This window comes from Peromyscus eremicus, chromosome 2, assembly GCF_949786415.1.
Source record: "Peromyscus eremicus chromosome 2, PerEre_H2_v1, whole genome shotgun sequence".
Classification (NCBI taxonomy): Eukaryota; Metazoa; Chordata; class Mammalia; order Rodentia; family Cricetidae; genus Peromyscus; species Peromyscus eremicus.
Genome location: NC_081417.1, coordinates 106,909,285 through 106,928,309, shown reverse-complemented (window position 1 = coordinate 106,928,309; position 19,025 = coordinate 106,909,285).

The following is a 19,025-nucleotide window of genomic DNA, read 5'->3' as shown; positions in this document are numbered from 1 at the left end:
TGTTTGGACATTAAGAATTCTACCTAGCATTTGTCATAATCACCTGTTACTTGGGTTGCTTCAAAATGAAAACAAAATCTCTGAACCTTTCATGATACTAGTACTACAGAATACAAGTATTCTGTCAGATTGTTGTCTATATTTTTTTTTTTTTGGTTTTTTTTTTTTTTTTGGTTTTTCGAGACAGGGTTTCTCTGTGTAGCTTTGCGCCTTTCCTGGGACTCACTTGGTAGCCCAGGCTGGCCTCGAACTCACAGAGATCCGCCTGGCTCTGCCTCCCGAGTGCTGGGATTAAAGGCGTGCGCCACCACCACCCGGCTGTTGTCTATATTTAAACAACTACACTAGTATAAGCACTAGCCTTAATTTATCTCATAATTAAAAGGATAAGGAAGAATAAAATAAAATAGTCCACTGGAGAATAGTTCATTTCCTGTCCTTCAGGCTCATGTGCTGCTGTTTGCTTCCTCTTGCATGTACCTTTCACTGTGCCATCTGTGTGTAAGATGTTAAAAGAGCTGCACCCAGTGGAGCACTACAGAAGGCAACTTCATCATCGATGCTTCTTTGGGAGTTTTGATGAAACTGGACTCCTAGATACAGAACTATTCTGGGAGCTGGAAATGCTACATCTGTATGTATGGATTTTTAACAATAAGCCATGGACTGAGAATGCATTGTAACACTAAATATTTTAAAAGGTCCAGGAATAATCTCAGATTACAGAGCAATAACAAAAGGAGATGACAACTGAACTTAGATCTCTTGGATTTAAAAAGAATGTGGGCTTTCTCATAACCTTTCCTGGTTCCTTAAATCTTAAGTTTTCTAAGGGTATTTATATTTTTTGCATTAGAACAGAGATCTTAATTCCAACTACTGAGAGGAGAAACAGACTCTTGTATTGTCTGTCCTGATCCATTGTCATTATTGTATTTGTGCAATCTTATTCCTACATTTGGCCCTAGAGAGGATAGTCATACCTGGATGCCAAAATATCATTGTAGTGGCCATGAAGTCTGGAATTCTCTTCTTGACTTTATGTTAGTAGAATTAATATATATTATTATCTCAGCTTTATCCCATATGTATGACTTACAAAGCTTTTGACAAAAACTTATCTTTCAAGTCATCCCTCTGACTACTTGTGATAATTTATTTTCCATATAGTTGATAGCTGAAATGGCTAAGATTCCAATGTAGTATTCATCCCAGGGCTGGCTAAATTACAATACAATTTAAACTCAATGACTCACATGCTTCTGCTGTTAGAATGAAAAACAAACAAAATACCTTGGATGCTCTAAGTTGGGATAGTGACAATGTTTCTGTGACAGCACTGGAGACATTGAACATCTACATGATGAAGAGTCTTCTTTACCAAAAAAAGTCTCTCCTTGTTCAGAGGCCTTTGCAAACCAAGTATAAGCTCCTTCCCAAACCCTGGAAGCAATGCATACTGAAGTTCATTGGTACCAACATCTCCAAGCACAGTAGCACCATCTCTTCCATCTCTGCCTGAAGAAATTACCCTTGGCAGAATGAAACCATACCCAAACAGCAGTAAAAGATTGTTTCCCCCACTGGAAGTTTTCAAATAAAAATATAAGACATTTACTTTCTCATCCTGGTAGAGAACAGTTCATTATCATTGCTAATGATGAGTGCCTAGAATTCTGGTAATTTTGTGGGACAGAGAGGCATGTATAAACTACTGAATGCTTCCTCATGAAAAAATGGGGTTCTTGAATAGCTCAGTGGACCAATATTAGGGCAGGATATGACAGCGCAACATGAACAGAAACAGTATGCTCTCTTCTGACTGGTGAGTTTGATTTAGATATTTTAGATTTGAAAGGCTAGGTAGAGAGTATGAGTATCATTACTACATGTATGTACCACCAAAGCAACCTTACAGTGATGTGGACGCTATACAAGAATGTGTTTACTTCTGGCATGAGATACATTCTTTGGAACAATTTATCTACAAGCAATATGATCTGCATGTAATTCAATGGTATGAATAAGGCATAGAATGGTCACTGGGGGTACTAGTCTTCAAGAATGCAACTGAGGCTGACTTATTAGCTAAATGTTATTGTCTATGTTTTCTGGGTGCAAAAATGTAAGTCTCAGGAATGTTAGAGAACTTTTCAATGGCTAGATCCAAGGCTCCCTAGTCATCATCCCACTATCCCAGGTGAACCTGAAGTCACAGGAGATGCCCAATGCCCAGGCCCTGTCTTCTCTTTATATTGGTTCCATATCATGTTTTTGAGCTCTACCCCACACTGAGAAATCCCATGTGGTGTTAATATTCCAACTGATTGAGGCCCCAGATGTTACTAAGGCTTCCAAGTTAATGACCTTAACAACTTTTAAATACAAAGAAGAGACTGAAGAGATCAGGTAGAAATGCTTGCATTAAAAAAGAAGAACTGATATTGCTTGACTTAGCGCACTAGAAGAAAGATAAAATCTTAAGAGAGAATGCAATGTTCAGAAAGACTTTCCATTTAAAACTTATACAATTGGATTTTGTGTGGTTGGTGCCTGCTACCACAGTCTCTGGGAATTCATATATACACCAGCCCTACTGTTTTTAGAATACTCTTGACTCCTACAATTTTTCTGCCACCCCTTCCACAAAGATCCCTGGCCCTTGAAAGGATTCATGTTATAAAGACATCCCACTTAGGACTGAGAGCCCCCAAATGTATCATTCTTTGTACAATGCCCAGTTGTAGCTCTCTGTTTTAATTTTTATCTACTATGAGAAAGGGCCTCTGTGATGAGGATTGAGTTGCTGTGGGATGGCAATCTGTATGCTGTGAATATGTGTTGTTCCCATTGGTTAATAAATAAGCTGCTTTGGCCTGCTATGGCAAGGCAGCTTAGAGGCAGGCAGGAAAGGAGAGAGATAGGAAAAAGAAAGGCGGAGTCAAGAAGGAGACTCCAGCCACTGCCAAAGAAACAGCAACATGCCAGCAGACCATTAAGCTATGAAACACATGGCAAAACATAGATTAATAGAAATGGATTAATTTAAGATATAAGAGCTAGCTAAGCCGGGCGGTGGTGGCACACGCCTTTAATCCCAGCACTTGGGAGGCAGAGCCAGGCAGATCTCTGTGAGTTCGAGGCCAGCCTGGTCTATCAAGTGAGTTCCAGGAAAGACGCAAAGCTACACAGAGAAACCCTGTCTCGAGAAACAAACAAACAAACAAACAAACAAAAAAAAGAGCTAGCTAGCAAGAGGCCTGCCATAGACCATACAGTTTGTAAATAATATTAAGCCTCTGAGTGATTATTTTATAAGTAGCTGTGGGTTGGTGGGGCCAGGCAGGACAATGGAGAAACCTTCAGACTACATTTGGTGCCCAATGTGGGGCACAAACCTATGACCCTGAGGTTAAGAGTCTTATGCTCTACCAACTGAGCTAGCTGGGCATTGATCCACATAGACCTAAGAAAGCTTAAAGATTCTGAACACACAGTAATGGAACCACACCAGGCTTCCTAGTCTCACAGTCTTATGCCAGCAACAGTGGAGACTCATCTCCTGACAGCTACCTGCAAGACAGAGCTGGCCACCTGTGGGATGACTCATCCTTAATGGGCTTGAGGGCCAGAGGGTCCAAACAAGTAAAAAAGATACTTTCTGAGAGCCAGCCTGGGTCTGCCTGATGGTCTTAGCAACAGCAGCTGAAACATGATCTGGAGATGACCTGGACCAATGAGAGGCAGGCATGTTACACCAGCTGATGCATATTCATCAGACCTTCCCCAAGGGTGGGGTGGAGGGTATATAAGGCTTGCCTCTTCCTGAATAAACTGAGCTTGTTGTTTCGACATTCTCCCGGAGTCTGTGTGGTTTGACTCTGCACCTGCTTGGCCCCCACCCACAAAGGGAACAACAGCAAGGACCCTGCTACATCTGGTGCCGAAACTGGGAAATTTGGTACTTGAACAGGGTCTGTTTGTCTCCCTTTACTCATGTGCGGCTCTGGTTGAGAAGCCCCCTTGAGCAGTATATTTCAGTGGGTTGGCCCCTCTACGTTGTGTAAATTCGGTCGCTTCAGCAGGTAAATGCTGGGACACCCACTTTCTTCTTTCTGTTTGTCTTGTTTGTGAATCTATCTGTACAGTAGGGTGCACATACTTTTGTTCAGGCTCCACTGGTGTTTCCATGTAAGAGCTGGTCCCTCAGGAAACAACAGCCACCATATGAGTATTTTTAGTTTTGTATATGTATGTATATGTATGTGTGTGTGTGTGTGTGTGTGTGTGTGTGTGTGTGTGTGTGTGTGTTGTAAATGCATGCATGTGCTTGTGGGTTGTAAAGCCTGGAGAGATGAATCAGTAGTTGGTAGTGCTTGCTCCATAGATCTTTTCAGAGAACATGTGGGAACCTGATCTTTGGATAAGAGATCTGTTCCTGGCCAGAAACAGTGAAGTGGCCTCAAGAGTAACTCTCCAATTTTTTGTTATGCCCATTTTGTTGACTATAATTGCTGGTCTAAATTCATCCTCTACTGAGGCCCACAACAAGCACTGCCAGAAACAATGTAACACCAACTTATCTATTGCCTTCATTCCATCCATGACTGATTTATTTCCTCTGCCTCTGCTGGCAAGGAGAGGCATGAGAATAGGCGTAAAGTGAAGGAAAGGGATGGAAAGAGAGAGGAAAGAGAACAACAGCAAGGACCCTGCTACAGCCACCAGCCACCATGAGCTAAGCGGCATGGTAGATTCCTGCCACACTACATGGCGTCTCCAAGTCATGCAGTGCATTGAGTGGTGGATTTAGCTTTTGCTACTACAGAAGGAGGAGGAGGAGGAGGAGGAGGAGGAGGAGGAGGAGGAGGAGGAGGAAGATGTTGTTTCTGGGCTACAAGCTGCTGGATGGAGGCATGGACCCACTGCCTCCCAGAATCTAAATTTTCCTTCCTATTCTCTTCAAAGGAGTCTTTAAGAAGGACTTTTATTCAGGGATAGCTATGTAGTAAGTTAAAGGAAATAATCATACACTGTTCACAAACTTCAGAAGCTGGCTGTGAATTTTTATGAATCTATGAGGTAAGGAAAAAGAAACACTGTGACCAACCTATCAGAATAGGGCTTATAGAAATCAGACTATCAGGAGGTTATAACTGAGAACACTCTCACGGTGAGTCTGTGAAAGCACAAATCTTCAGGTAGCCTTAATTTATGTTAACCACCCCCCTTACTTTTTTCTATCCCTAACCGCAAATACCCACTTAAACTTTTATCTCAAAGTTTTGCCTCTTCTCTTTTCATGTACAGAGTTAATCACCTTCCCCTCTCACAAGACACAATGCAGATCCATTAAACTAATTTCATTATAAACTTCCTTCTTAGTGGACAAGGAGTAGCTAGTGCTCTAGATTTGTTAATAAGAAATTTGTGTATCAAATAGTTGAACACAAATCCTAACACTCAGGGCTTTTTTATTTTAGCTGAGCTTTTTGGATTCTGGTGTTATTGAGTATTATAATACATCCTTTGGAGTATCTCATCCAATTTACTCTTTGGGGGAAATGTTTGATCATGTTTTCCTAAGGCCTCAAGTTATCAAGTAAGTTATTAATAAACCTCTTATTTCTTTTAATGTGGGCACTTATCATTATAAACTTTCTTCATAGGATTGCCTTTGTTATGTCATTATGACTCATAGATTTTTTTTAATTTACTTATTTTACATCCTGACCACAGTTTCCCCTCCCTTCTCTCCTCCTAGTCCCTCCCCCCACCTCTCTTCTGCAACCCCCAATCCATTCATCCTCAGTTTCTATTCAGAAATGGTCCAGGCCTCCCATGGATATCAAAAACGCATGGCATACCAAGTTGCAGTATGACTAAGCACCTCCCTTGTATTAAAGCTGGGCAAAGCACCCCAATATGAGGAATAGGGTAGCAAAAGACAGCAAAATAGTCAAAGACGCCCCTTGCTCCCACTGTTAGGAGTTCCACAAAAAGACAAAGCTGTAGCTGATACATAGATGCAGAGGTTCTAAGTCAGCCCCATGCAGTCTTTCTGGTTGTTGGTTCAGTCTCTGTGAGATCCCATGAGCCCATGTTAGTTGATTCTGTGGATTTTCTTGTGATGTCCTAGACACCACTGACTCCTACAACCCTTTCTCTGTGTTTTCTGCAGGATAACCTGAGCTCAGCCTAGTGTTTGGCTGTGGGTCTCTACATCTGTTTACATCAGCCACTCATTGAAGCCTCTCTAATGACAATTGGGCTATATTTTTATATGTTGTTTTCATTTTCATTAAATTATAGGAATTTTTAAGCTTCTATCTTGATTTCTTCCTAGACCCAATTGCCATTGACTAGCGTGTTGCTTATTCTCCATGGGTTTCTGTACTTTCCATAGTTCCTAATGTCATTGATAACTGGCTTTATTCCATTGTGGTCAGATAGAATACTGGGTGTGGCTGGGCAGTGGTGTCGAAAGCCTTTAGTCCCCGAACTCAGGAGGCAGAGCAAGGCAGATAGATCTCTGTGAGTTCAAGGTCAGCCTGGAGGGAGATCCAGGTACCAAAGCTACACAGAGAAACCTCGTCTGGAAAAAAAATACTGGATGTTATTTCAAGTTTCATATATTTGTCGAATCTTGCTCTGTAACCTCATTTCTATTAAATTTTAGGGAAAATTTCATGAGCTGTTGAGAATAATGTGTATTCTTTAGCATGTGACTGGCATGTTCTCTAGCTGTGTATTAGGTACATTTGATTTATAATATTAATTAATCCAAATGTTTGCCTAGTAGTTTTTTGGGTTTTTTTTCAGATCTGTCTACTGGTAAAAATGAACTATTTAAACAACTCACTATAATGGTGTTGGGGTCAATCTGTGGCTTTTAATTTATTTGTATTTCTTTTTATGGACTGGAGAGCATCTTTGTTTGGTGTGTATACATTTACAACTATAAAATAATATCATTTTAATAGATTGTTTCTTTAATTAATATGTAGTAATCTTCCTTATGTCTTCTGACTACTTTGATTTAATATCCATACTCACCTATATCAGGATATCTACACCTGCTTATTTTTCAGTTACATTTTCTTAGAATAGCTTTTCCCATTCTTTTATGCAAAAGTAGTATCTACTGTTGATATAGAACTATGCTTATTGGAAACAACACAAAGATAGATCCTGTGTTCTAATTCAATTTGTTAGACTGTGTCTTAGTAGTAATTAATACACTAATTTAAGATTTATTGGTGATATATATCCTGTTGTTCTGTTATCTTGTGTTAGTTTCTTAGACCTTTTTTGATTAACTGTTGTTCTGGAATTATTTAGTAGTGCCTGTGACCTCCTGAGTGTGTTTATCCTTCTTTTTATACCAAAGTAATCCTTCTAGTATCTACTGTAGAGCTAGTTTAGGGGTCACAAACTCTTTTAATCTGTTTTATTATGAAATATTTTTATCTTATTTCTTCTTATATTTTAAGCTAGTTTTTCTGTGTAATAGTCTGGGTTTTGTGGTTAGCTTTCTTTTTTGGTTTTTCGAAACAGGGTTTCACTGTGTAACAGCTTTGGGTGTCCTGGAAGTCACTTTGTAGACCATGCTGTCCTAGAACTCATGGAGACCCCTCTGTAGCTAGAGTTTTCCTGCCTGGCCCACGGTCAGGACAAATCTCTCTCACCCGCCAGTCCCACAGCCGCTCAGACCCAACCAAGTAAGCACACAGAGACTTGTATTACTTATAAACTGTATGGCCATGGCAGGCTTCTTGTTAACTGTTCTTATATCTTAAATTAACCCATTTCTATTAATCTATAAGTTTTCACGTGGCTTGTGGCTTACCAGTATCTTAACATCTTCTCATGGCAGTGGGTGGCAGCGTCTCTTTTTTCTCTCCACCTTCCTGTTCTCCCAATTCTCCTCTCTGCTAGTCCTGCCTATACTTCCTGCCTGGCTACTGGCCAATCAGTGTTTTATTTATCAATCAATCATCCACAGCACCACTCTGCCTCTGCCTCCTGAGTACTTGGATTAAAGGCATGGGCCACCACGGCCCTTGTTACAACAGGTCCATGGAAACTGTAGTGAGTAGCCATTCCAGCTTTGATCTGGAAGTTCCAACCCCCATTGAGACTTCGAAACTGTCACGCCTACAAGGCGGGGCCATGGGAGGGGCCTGGGGACCCGAGATCTGGATAGGCGGGGCACTCTCTGTTCCGGGACCCTGGATGGTGGAGGTGGACCAAGCAGAGCTCCAGAGAACACTGCTGGACTGTGATACACCTTCCCCAGACCCCGCGACCTACCTATCCCTTAATTTGTAAGTTACACCATTAAATAAATCTCCTTTTAACTACGTGGAGTGGCCTTAATAATTTCACCAATAGAAACCATGTGTTGAACCATGTGTTGAAATATGAGGGCCATGCTGAATTGTCCCCTACACTCATAGGAGAGTTGCCAAACCCCTGCACTTGGGAAATCTGGCCCCACCCCTCACCATGAGCATGGGAGAGCTATGTCTTTCCCTCACTTGAGGGAGATGATCCCAGTCACCTGGAATGACCAACTCAGCTACCACCCAGGCACATATCCAGGGCTTTGAGTTGGTATTTCCCAACATCTAACACATCTATGACTTGCTGGAACACATGACGGGACTGGCCCTGCAGAACCATACCTGCAGTATCCTCATGACTCAGGGCAACAGCAGGATGTTGAGAGCAGTTTCAGTGAGGGTCCAGTATTGATGGTGTACCAGAAAGCAGAGACCTTTAACCTGACCAACAACACATTACACAATGAATGCTTGCAAGTAAAGCTATTTGGACAAAAGGGTGTACTGCATGATACACAGCCACTCTCAGTGCCCCTAAGACAAATGAAGAGGCAATGGAGAGGCAGAATAGATGGAGAAGCGGAGTGGGTTTTTTTGTTGTTGTTTACCTTTTTGCTTGTTTATGTTTTCTGTTTGTTTGTTTGCAAGTAGAATATCTTATGTGCAAGATCTTCTAGAGAGCTATATGTTCTCTGACTTGTTATCCAATGTAAAGTAGAGTTTCTTCAATAGTCAGAATTCATGGATAAAGGACTTATTGGTGAAAATAAAAGGGATGTTACTCAATACTACCCCTGGTCATCCCTTTTTAAAAAAAAATGGTACTTGTAATTGACATTTTTTATGCTCTTTTGGCTAGAAGGGAGGAAGACATTCGTCATGAGATCCAATCAGTATTTTCACTGTTGTGAAAGATTAGACTACAACTCAGCCACTTTGATCTCTGTAAGCCTGAGTCAAAAGGTGAAGAAAGGAGTTATGGTGTTGACTTTGATGATTGGTCTGTGTTCTTGTTTACTTCTCTGTTGCTAAGATAAATGTCATGACTGAACACAACCTGGGAAAGAAAGGGTTTATATGGCTCCCTCTATCAGGTCATAATCTACCATTTATTGAAGTCATGGCAGGCACTCTTATAGGGCATGCACTCAGATGAGCAGGAACTCAAGCAGGAAGCAGGAAGGAACACTTTTCACAGACTCTTATCTCTGGCTCAGGTTCTGCTACCTTTTTGAAACAACTCACATCTACCCAGAGACAGCTCTGCTGATAGTGGGCTAGGTTATCACATATCCATCATTAATCAAGACAATCTCTCACAGGCATGGCCACAGGCACATCTGGTAGAGGGAATTCTTCAATTAAGGTTCCCTCTTCCCAGGTCACTCTAGGTTGTGTCAAGTAGACAATAAAAGCTAAGAAGCATAGTTTGGTTACCTAGTGGGAAACTGAACTACTATTCTATCATGGAATCAATGAAGAGTTATATCTTTCAAATTATAGATTCCTTGGGCATCTCTTAACAGTATTATGACTTGTAAAATGTAAAATTATAAAACTTCTATTAAGGAGGGATTAGAAATGGCCCAGAACCTTTGAGATCCTTAATAAGACCAAAGGAGTATAGACCAAATACAGAAACAAGAATTGCAATTGCCATCCTTGAGCATTTTTTTCCTTCCATTATGACTGTTTTTCTCTGTAGGCATCATCCCCTCTTCTCAATAATTTATCATGCAACAAAATGTACTGATTTTATATCAATATATTTAGATATTATCATTCTAAATCATGAGTAGAGATGTTAGGGAGAAGCATACATGTACATATCCCACAGAAATTTACCTCTTTCTGGGGAAGGGTGCAGTATCTTTTTTATGCTTCTATGATAGCTGTATCATACCTTTGTTTGTAATTGTAGATTAAATGCATTTCAAACAGTATGAGTGGAAAGCTGACAATACTATGATGGTTAATTTCATGTGTTATTGTGACTGGCCGTGGAATTCCTAGATGAAACATTAATACTGAATATGTCTGTAAAACTGATTTTCACTGAGAATTAACTTTTGAATCAGTACATTTAGTGAAGATGGAGTGACCTTCTCAGCATAGGTGGGCATCTTGCAGTATTTTAAGGACTTAGAGAAAACAAAAAAAAAAAAAAAAAAAACAGAAAGGAGTTTTTCCTCACTTTGGTTTCCTGCCTTCTTGCCTGAGCTGGGATGCATCACCTCATTTTCTCCATCCCTTAAGTTAGGTTATCAAACCTCTTAAATTGGACTGCCAAGTTTCCTGGATATCTGGCTTACAGACTTCTCAACCTCCATTATCATGCCAACCAACAGCTCAAAACAAATTGCCTTCAAATGGTTCCATATCTCTAGAGAACCCTGATACCCTGTTAGAATTCCACTTTTTCTCTCTAAATCCAGCACTGACAAGAATGCTTCATGAGTTCAGAGACAGACCCCCATCACAGCCTTTTTTGCCCCAAATCCACACCCTTTAGTAATCGCCCTCTGCCCTCCTATAATGAGAGCCCCGGACTAATCATCTGGCACAGTGACGTCAAGCCTGCCTGTGTGGTAGGCACAAGAATTAGCTACCTCCACTCCGTTTTGTTTTCAAGATTTACCATCATGCCTTAAGCATACCAGATGCTATAAAAATGTCTGTTGGCCAAGCCGTTCCAGAACAGTGGCTTTGCATACACGGTGAAACCAGAGTGAGTGTTTTCACTTGCTAAAAATGTATGGATTTGAAAGATAAAGAAAGATACAAAAAAGGAAGGCTGAATTTTTACTATTTATATAAGTTTAACTGTTACGCTATAAGATAAAATTAGGAATTTTGGAAGATAAGTGTATTGAGTAGCCAATTATAGGATGGTGAGCTTTAGGGATATACTGGTTTTGAGGTCCCTGTGGGATAGTGGGGGAATAGGCATGAGAACGTTTCTTATATTTGGAAAAATGAATTTGTAATCATTGTCTCTTAGAAGCTAAGTATGTAGATACCTTGGCTCAGAGAAAAGAAGAATAAAAAGATGAAGGGCAGGAAACATAACATGAAAAAAAAATTTAAGTACCCTTTCACCTATTTTAGTACATTTTCTAGTGAGACCGTCAAAGAAAACGCGATTCCAAGAATGAGCTAAAGGTATATGTAAGCATTAATCATTAATGGTAGAATTTTGAACATCAATGAACAGCTAGTCAGTCTTTAAAATATAGCCAATCTTCCATGTAGTTGGTTAAGTCTATGTCAGCTAATTACCCTTCTTCTTTTTATGGGCTATAATATTTCTCATCATATGATCAATTGTATATTTTATTTTTTTACCTGTACTTCCTAATTGGTAAAATAAGATCAGAGAGTTTTTCAGTATTTCTGAGTGCGTTCAAAAGCATTTGAAATATTTTAAGAGTTCATGCAATATTTGCTTTAGAAGAACCAAAGGAGGAAATTGGGAATGAATTTCCTGTCTTGCCCTTGTTACCAAGAAGTACTGAGATACTGTGTTGTTTATAAAAACTGTTTTATTCAGTTCGATTTGGTTTTTCTCTGACTCATTTCAACTAGAGTATTAGGAGAAAGAGAAAAACTTGTAGAAGTGGTTAAACTGCTTCTTATTAACATTGAAACATACAGTCAAAAGTCATTCCATTACACAGTTTCTTTATTCAAATAGAGAAGCTATCAGAACATAGATAAAGAGAATTAGCAGCCTTGTAATTAGACTTCTGGGACACTAAAGGATAACTGTTTCAGTTTCTACAGCCTACACTGAATTCATTAAATATACTGTATTACATTGACAAAATGAAAAAAAAGTGGCATTAGCATGCACTTAAGCAGTACATGTTTGTTAAGAATTTCCCTGTTCAGTAGTGGTACAAGCTGTTTACAAAGTAGTTCTACAAAATACTCTATCACAATGCATAGCACGGATGGGAGACATTCCTTGAAGGAATTGGCATTCGTGAAGCAATGTATCTAATTGGTGATTATCCGTGATATTGACCCATGTACTGAAATGATTAGAAACTGTTCCAGGTAATTCTAATATACTGACTTGCTGATGCTGTCTTTTCATTCAATATGCTTTGTTTGGAATGAGGCTGGATATGAGGATGATCAGTCAGTATTCTTGAAATCTCATCATTAGCCAGGCTTCATTCTCTAATTTTATTTCCAACATCTGAGGCCCAGAACCATTTTTCCAGAAGTTTTAGCCACATAGTGAATGGCATTTCCAGATAAATGGCATTAATATTCACAGAAAGCTCTGGATAGCAAACTCCTTTTGGCTGGCTGAGAAGTCACTGATGGGAGGTCAGCAATTCCACACCTCCATCACTTCTATTGCAGCTACCTCTGTCAAGTGTTCAGGACCTCTTTCTTGGGCTTCTGTGTTCTCCATGCTACTGTTTGTACCCTCTCTCTTTTTCTACCCATAAAGAGTCAACTATGTCACCATGATCTAGAAATACGTCATAAAATAAGGTGTCAAATTTTCTCTCCTTCCTGTTTTTCCAACAAATTGGCACAAAGCGTCTGTCTTACTTGTTCATCCAGGAATTTAGAAGGACTCATTCTCCACACACTCTTACATTTACTTCCTCTTCTCCCTGAATGAACAAGGTTATCAGTAATGTTCATCTCACAGAACACTCCAAAATCTTATTGTCATGGGTTTCGCCTTTTATACCCTACATCACAATCATCTAACACAGGGCATATTTTATTTCTGGCCTTCCAGGAAGGAAGCTTGTAGTGGGTAGCTGTTCCAGCTTTGACCTGGAAGTACTGACCTGTCACGCCTCCAAGGCGGGGCCGAGACAGGAGCCCTTAAGACCCAAGATCCTGATGTGCCGGCTCTCTTGGTTCCTGGATCCTGGATGCTGGAGGTAGATTGAGCAGAGTTCTCCAGAGAACACAGCTGGACTGCACTACACTTTTCCCAGACCCTGTAACCTATCCCTTTACTTGTAAGTTACCCCACAAAATAAACCTCCCTTTTAACTATGTGGAGTTGTTGCCTTAATACTACAACCAATAGAAGCTAGTGGCAGGAACACATAGAAAGACATTGTCAGATAGGGAAGAAATGGAGATGGAGGAGAGGAGGGATGTTTTATTCCCTTATCACCTCCTGTCTTATCGTTATTTTCTTTTGCATCAAAGACCAATCACTATCACCTCTTTTCTGTGTAGTAATTTCAGTTATCTTCAAATAGAAGCTTTGTCATACAGACTATCCCAGTGATGTTTCTTCTGGAGTCTACAGCTTAATTTCCTCCTGACTCCCTGACATTTGATTGCTTCTAAAATGTTCTAAAAATGAAAAATATCCTCTTTTCTGGTACCAAGAAAACTGTCAGGTCTTTCCTTGTTTCTCTTCTTTGTTCTTATAAATATTTTATGGAGTTTTTCCATCTATTACTACAATCACAGTCATCCAAATCAAAATCCACTTGCTGCATCATACCTTTGCTATTGAAAAGGCCAGGCTAGATTCCCTGCTCATGGTTTTACTGAGGTAAAATCTTCATGTTATCTACGGTTGCCATTTTATCTGGATATTGATATTCTCTTCCAAACTTGTTAGTTGTTGACTGAATTATTTTGCTTATAACTACAAGCCTGAAACTCCTTGTTTTCACAAAGGCTATCAGATGCCATCCTTCTCAGATTCCTCAAATACTTGCTGCATGTATACTGCATCTCAGCACAGCCCTTTCCTTAGCTCATGGCCCACGGTCACTGCTTTAAAAGATGACCTAGTTTCCAGGGCTTCTGTTATTAGCACACATCTTCAGGATAGACTCTATCTTAATGTAACTACTCCATATTTAAAAAAATTAATTAGAAGGGTAAAAGTGCCAGTAATTAAAATCTGTAATAATGCATATGGAAAATTTGAGGACATCTTAGAATTCTGTGCCACCCACTGATGTGGCAAGAAAAGCCAAATAAATTTTAGCTGTGTTCTTTATTAAATTGTCTAAGACTCCTTACTGTCAAAATCAGACACAGATTCTCAAGGAATCTTTTTTTTCCCTCTCACACTGTTCTCAAAATTGAATCTAACGAAGATGGTACCCACACATTTAGCTTCCAGAGCTTAAATGCTACAATGATGCCATTTTCTGACTGCACCCCCACTCTCTAATAGTTTAGCTTTAGTGATATTTTATTTACGTGCTTGGGAGTTTAAGCCAGGATAAGCACTTGAGCTCAGGGTGTGAGACCTTCTTAAGCAGGGTAGTTAGACACTGTCTCAAAACAAAGTAGTACTAAACTGTGCGGCACCCTTTTCTCCATCCTTTCTGCAGTGTCCCCTGAGCCTTGGGTACAAGATGTTGTGTAGACACATCCACTGGGACTGAAAGTTTGCTGTTAGATCGTGTCTTCTAGGAATTTCAGAAGCTACAGCTTTAAAGTTCCATCAACATGACTGCCAAAGTGTGATCAGAACAAGGACAACAATAAGAGACATGCTAAAGTGGACAGGAGAAAGCCCACAAGGCCTCAGCCCTACACAAGGAACTACAGGCCACTAAGGAATGCTGGGAGTAGGAGAAATAGTCTTCCCCAGGGAAGAACACACCAGTTGGTTACCTAATAACAAATAAAAATAGCTCTAAGAACATACATGCAAGTGGCATTATGCAGATTGAGGGGGCTATATTTAGAAATATATATTTATATACAGATATGTATATAGTAATAGTTAATGCCAAAAGAGGCCATGAATTTAAAAAGGGTAAGAAGAGGTATATGGCAGATGAAGTATGGAAGAGGAAAACTGAAGGGTGAAACGTAATTATAATCTTTAAAGTAAAAAATTTATTAAAAAATAATTAAAAGCATTTCATTAATATCCTTTAAGTCAGCTATGTCAGAGAATCATACACAAACAGTTCTTCAAAAATCAATGCTGCTATAACACCTAAAATGAAAACTGCCAAGCCTTCTTCCCTAGGCGTCTGAGTGGCTCAACCTGACAACCCAAGCAATGTGGAGACCTTTGGGTACTGGTCCCCACCTGATTCACTGTATTGGTTAGCCTGTATGGATTTAAACCAAGAATCTACCCAAAGCAAGAGATGAAGGGTGCTGACTATTTTTTATATCCTAATGCCATGCTATCACTGTATACTTTTAAATACTGCTGTGCTGTTGATGCCATTTAAACTCTTCTAGTCATTTTCCCTCTTGGAATTATAGCATGCTGATTTTAATCAATACAACACATTTTATGATGTTATCATAATACTTCTATTATGCTGTAATTCACAGAAACAAGTACAACAAAGGTTTTGATGCTTCTAGAAATAATGTACATGCATAATCCTTCTTCAAACTCCAAAATAAATTCCATTCTGATTTAAATATATTCAAAATACATGTACTATATAAAGACTTTTTTTTTCTAACAGCTTTTCCATCCAAAGTATAACATCAAGTGTACTGTGCTCAAGGCTTATTTGAATTATCTCATTAGTAATATAAATTACATTGGTAACAAACTTACAAAAATCCAGCTTTATGTTACTATGTAAAATTTATCTTTCAGGTTTTTACTGTCAATGTTGTTTACTTTGTTTATTTCTATTTCAATAGTTTCTCAGTTTATTTTTATTTGTTTTTTAGTAAGCAATATTTAACACTGAGAAATGTTGTGTCACCATCTTTCTTAATATTTTATGATTTATTTTCATACAAAGTATGTTATAGTTTGATTATAAAATATCTCCTGCTGTGGGATGTCCTGTATGCTGTAAATATATGTTGCTATGATTAATTGATAAATAAATCACTGATTGACCAGTAGCCAGGCAAGAAGGATAATGTAGGTGGGACAAGGAGGAGGAGAATTCTGTGAGGTGGAAGGCTGAGACAGGGAGATGCTGCCAGCCAGTGCCATGAGGAGCAGGATGTAAAGTACCAGTAAGCCACATGCCACATGGCAAGATAAAGATTAATATAAATGGGTTAATTTAAGATATAAAAACTAGATAGCAAGAAGCCTGAGCCATTAGGCCAAACAGTTTAAATAATTTAAGCATCTGTGTGTTTATTTGAGTCTGAGTGGCTGCCGGCCCAGGTGGAACTGGACCTAACTCCAGCTACAATCTCCCATGACAGTTATGTATTTGAACACTTGGTCCCTGTTTGTTGGCCTGTTTCAGAAGGTTACAAAACCTTTAGCGGGTGGAGACTTGCTGGGGGAATTTCAGCAGTGGTAATGAACACTTATATTTCACAGCCTGGCTCCACTTCCTGTCCTTTCTCTGTTTCCTGGGTGCAGATGAAATGTGATCAGCCAGCTTCCTGTTCCTGTGACCTATGACTTTCTTACTTGTTGCTGTGCCTTCCTTGCTATGACAGAATCCATGCCTCTGGAACTGTAATCCAAAACAAACCCTTTCTCTCTCTAAGTTGCTTTCTGTTGCAATATTTTAGCACAAAAGTAGAAAAGAATGCAAGTTGCTAAAACTTTCAAAATGCATTTACTGAAAGGTGTGGTGTTAGAAATGCTTAACTTGCTCTTGGTTCTGGTCCCCAGCCACCTGTAAAGTGATATTACAGGGGCTGAAGCTTCTGACTAATTATTAGCTGCATTTATGTTTCCACAGCTCAAGCACACTTGAGTCATTTGTTTGGAAGCCTATTGTAGGAAATATGGAAGAGAACATGAGAAAGACTTGGAGCTCATTTTTTAAAGTTCAAAGAATCACATAAATGCGGGAAAGATCTTAGTAGACAACTAGGGCTTGGTTTCATGGAAAATCCTCCAAGGAGCACGATAAATTTGCCTTCGAAATATTGTGTTAAGGAAATAGAGAGGTCAGGAATTGATTCTTCTACTCTCAGTCCTCAATGGGTAAGGATTGTCTCTGGGAGTGCTATAGCCCTTAGAACACATAGACTACCTTGAATAGGCTGAGAAAGTTCCTGTGGTTCCAGAGAAAACGATAAGGCAAAAGAACGCACAGGTGAGACACAAGGTTATGTGGCTGGAAACTGTTAGCACATATGGGAGCTGTGCAGTCCAGCTGTGGGGTCCTGAGAGGTAAGTCAAGGGAGTAAGAGCCAAGTTCGTACCCATATCAACAAAGCATGCCTCCTCTTTCCCTGAAGTACAAATGTGCATGCCTTATTTTTTAATTTTAAAGCAAATTTATCATTAATATTTTAATGGCTTGGCAATATTTATTTTCTATTTATCATCACAATAAAAAGATAACTTAGATTCAAAAGAACACAAAAAATACAGAAAGGTCATATCTGGACTCTGTCCACCTGGTTTTCTACCTCACTATTTTGGAGATGGGGATGCATATAACCTAGAATTTTAAGCCATTTACTCAACAATTATTCTGTATTATATAAATTGCTTTTCCATAATTATTTGTGATATATTTCCCACTATGTATAACCACAATTTCAGCAATTCAAATAATTCATTAGTTTACACTTTCATTCAGATTTTCAGAAGATAGTAATGTCCCTTCATCACTTATTTTAAAGAATATGTCCTGCCTGATCTGTGAGTCCCCTCCTATGCTCTAGAATCTAAATTAAACCATATTTTTCATTTTGTTCATAGAACTATTTCCTTACATATTACTCCTTACCTGAAGTGTTGAAATGATTGTTAGACTAAATCTGTATCTCTGACTACCCTGGATGGATGATAGTATTTTTTTCATGAACAGATGAATAATATACTTTTAAATTCAGAAATCAAGGATGTTAAATAAAATAATTCAAGATGTAAGCAGTTTTGAGAATCTGTTTTCCACATTATACTACTTAAATATACAATGAGCTGCTGACACTCAGAATAAGGTGATATATATATATATATATATATATATATATATATATATATATATTGCTAATTTTACTATCTAGAATTTTTCTTTTGGCATAGCTCTATAATTTAGTATTCTTTTTACTATTTTTGAGAATCAATACTCATATTTTTATTTTTTTTTGTTTTGTTTTTTTTTTCGAGACAGCGTTTCTCTGTGTAGCTTTGCACCTTTTCTGGAACTCACTTTGTAGACCAGGCTGGCCTCGAACTCACAGAGATTTTCTATTTTTGAGAATCAATACTCATATTTTGAATATTTTTTGAATATGTTTTATGTTCTAATCCACATCCTCTCCCCTACTCTTTAATTTTACTCATGCTTGTACCTTCCACGAACCACTGAACATTCTCACATATGACTCTGGTTTTCTTTTCCTTATTGTTTCTATTTCAGTCTTCAATTTTGTTACCTCTACATTCATATGTTGCTGTTTAAATTTCTTCATCAGTAGATTATAATTTTACTTACTTTGGTTGGGGTCTCATTTGTCACACAGAGTTCATGTTTTTTAATCATTTCCTATAAATATTTCAGTCCAGTAACATAATTTTCTAAAGCATATGTCCACAAACTGAAAACTGGATGATGCTCTGTCTGGGTTATCACCTTTCTGCTCCACCTGCCTGACTTACTCAATCATCCTAGTTACATAGTTCTGTATGCTTAGTGAATTTCTGTGATGCAACATAGCTTCTGAAATTCCTTGTCTTTGTTCTGTTAATTTTCTACTTGGAATGACTAACCTTCTAACTCCTACTGCTTCTAATCTGGAAATAACCTGTAATCA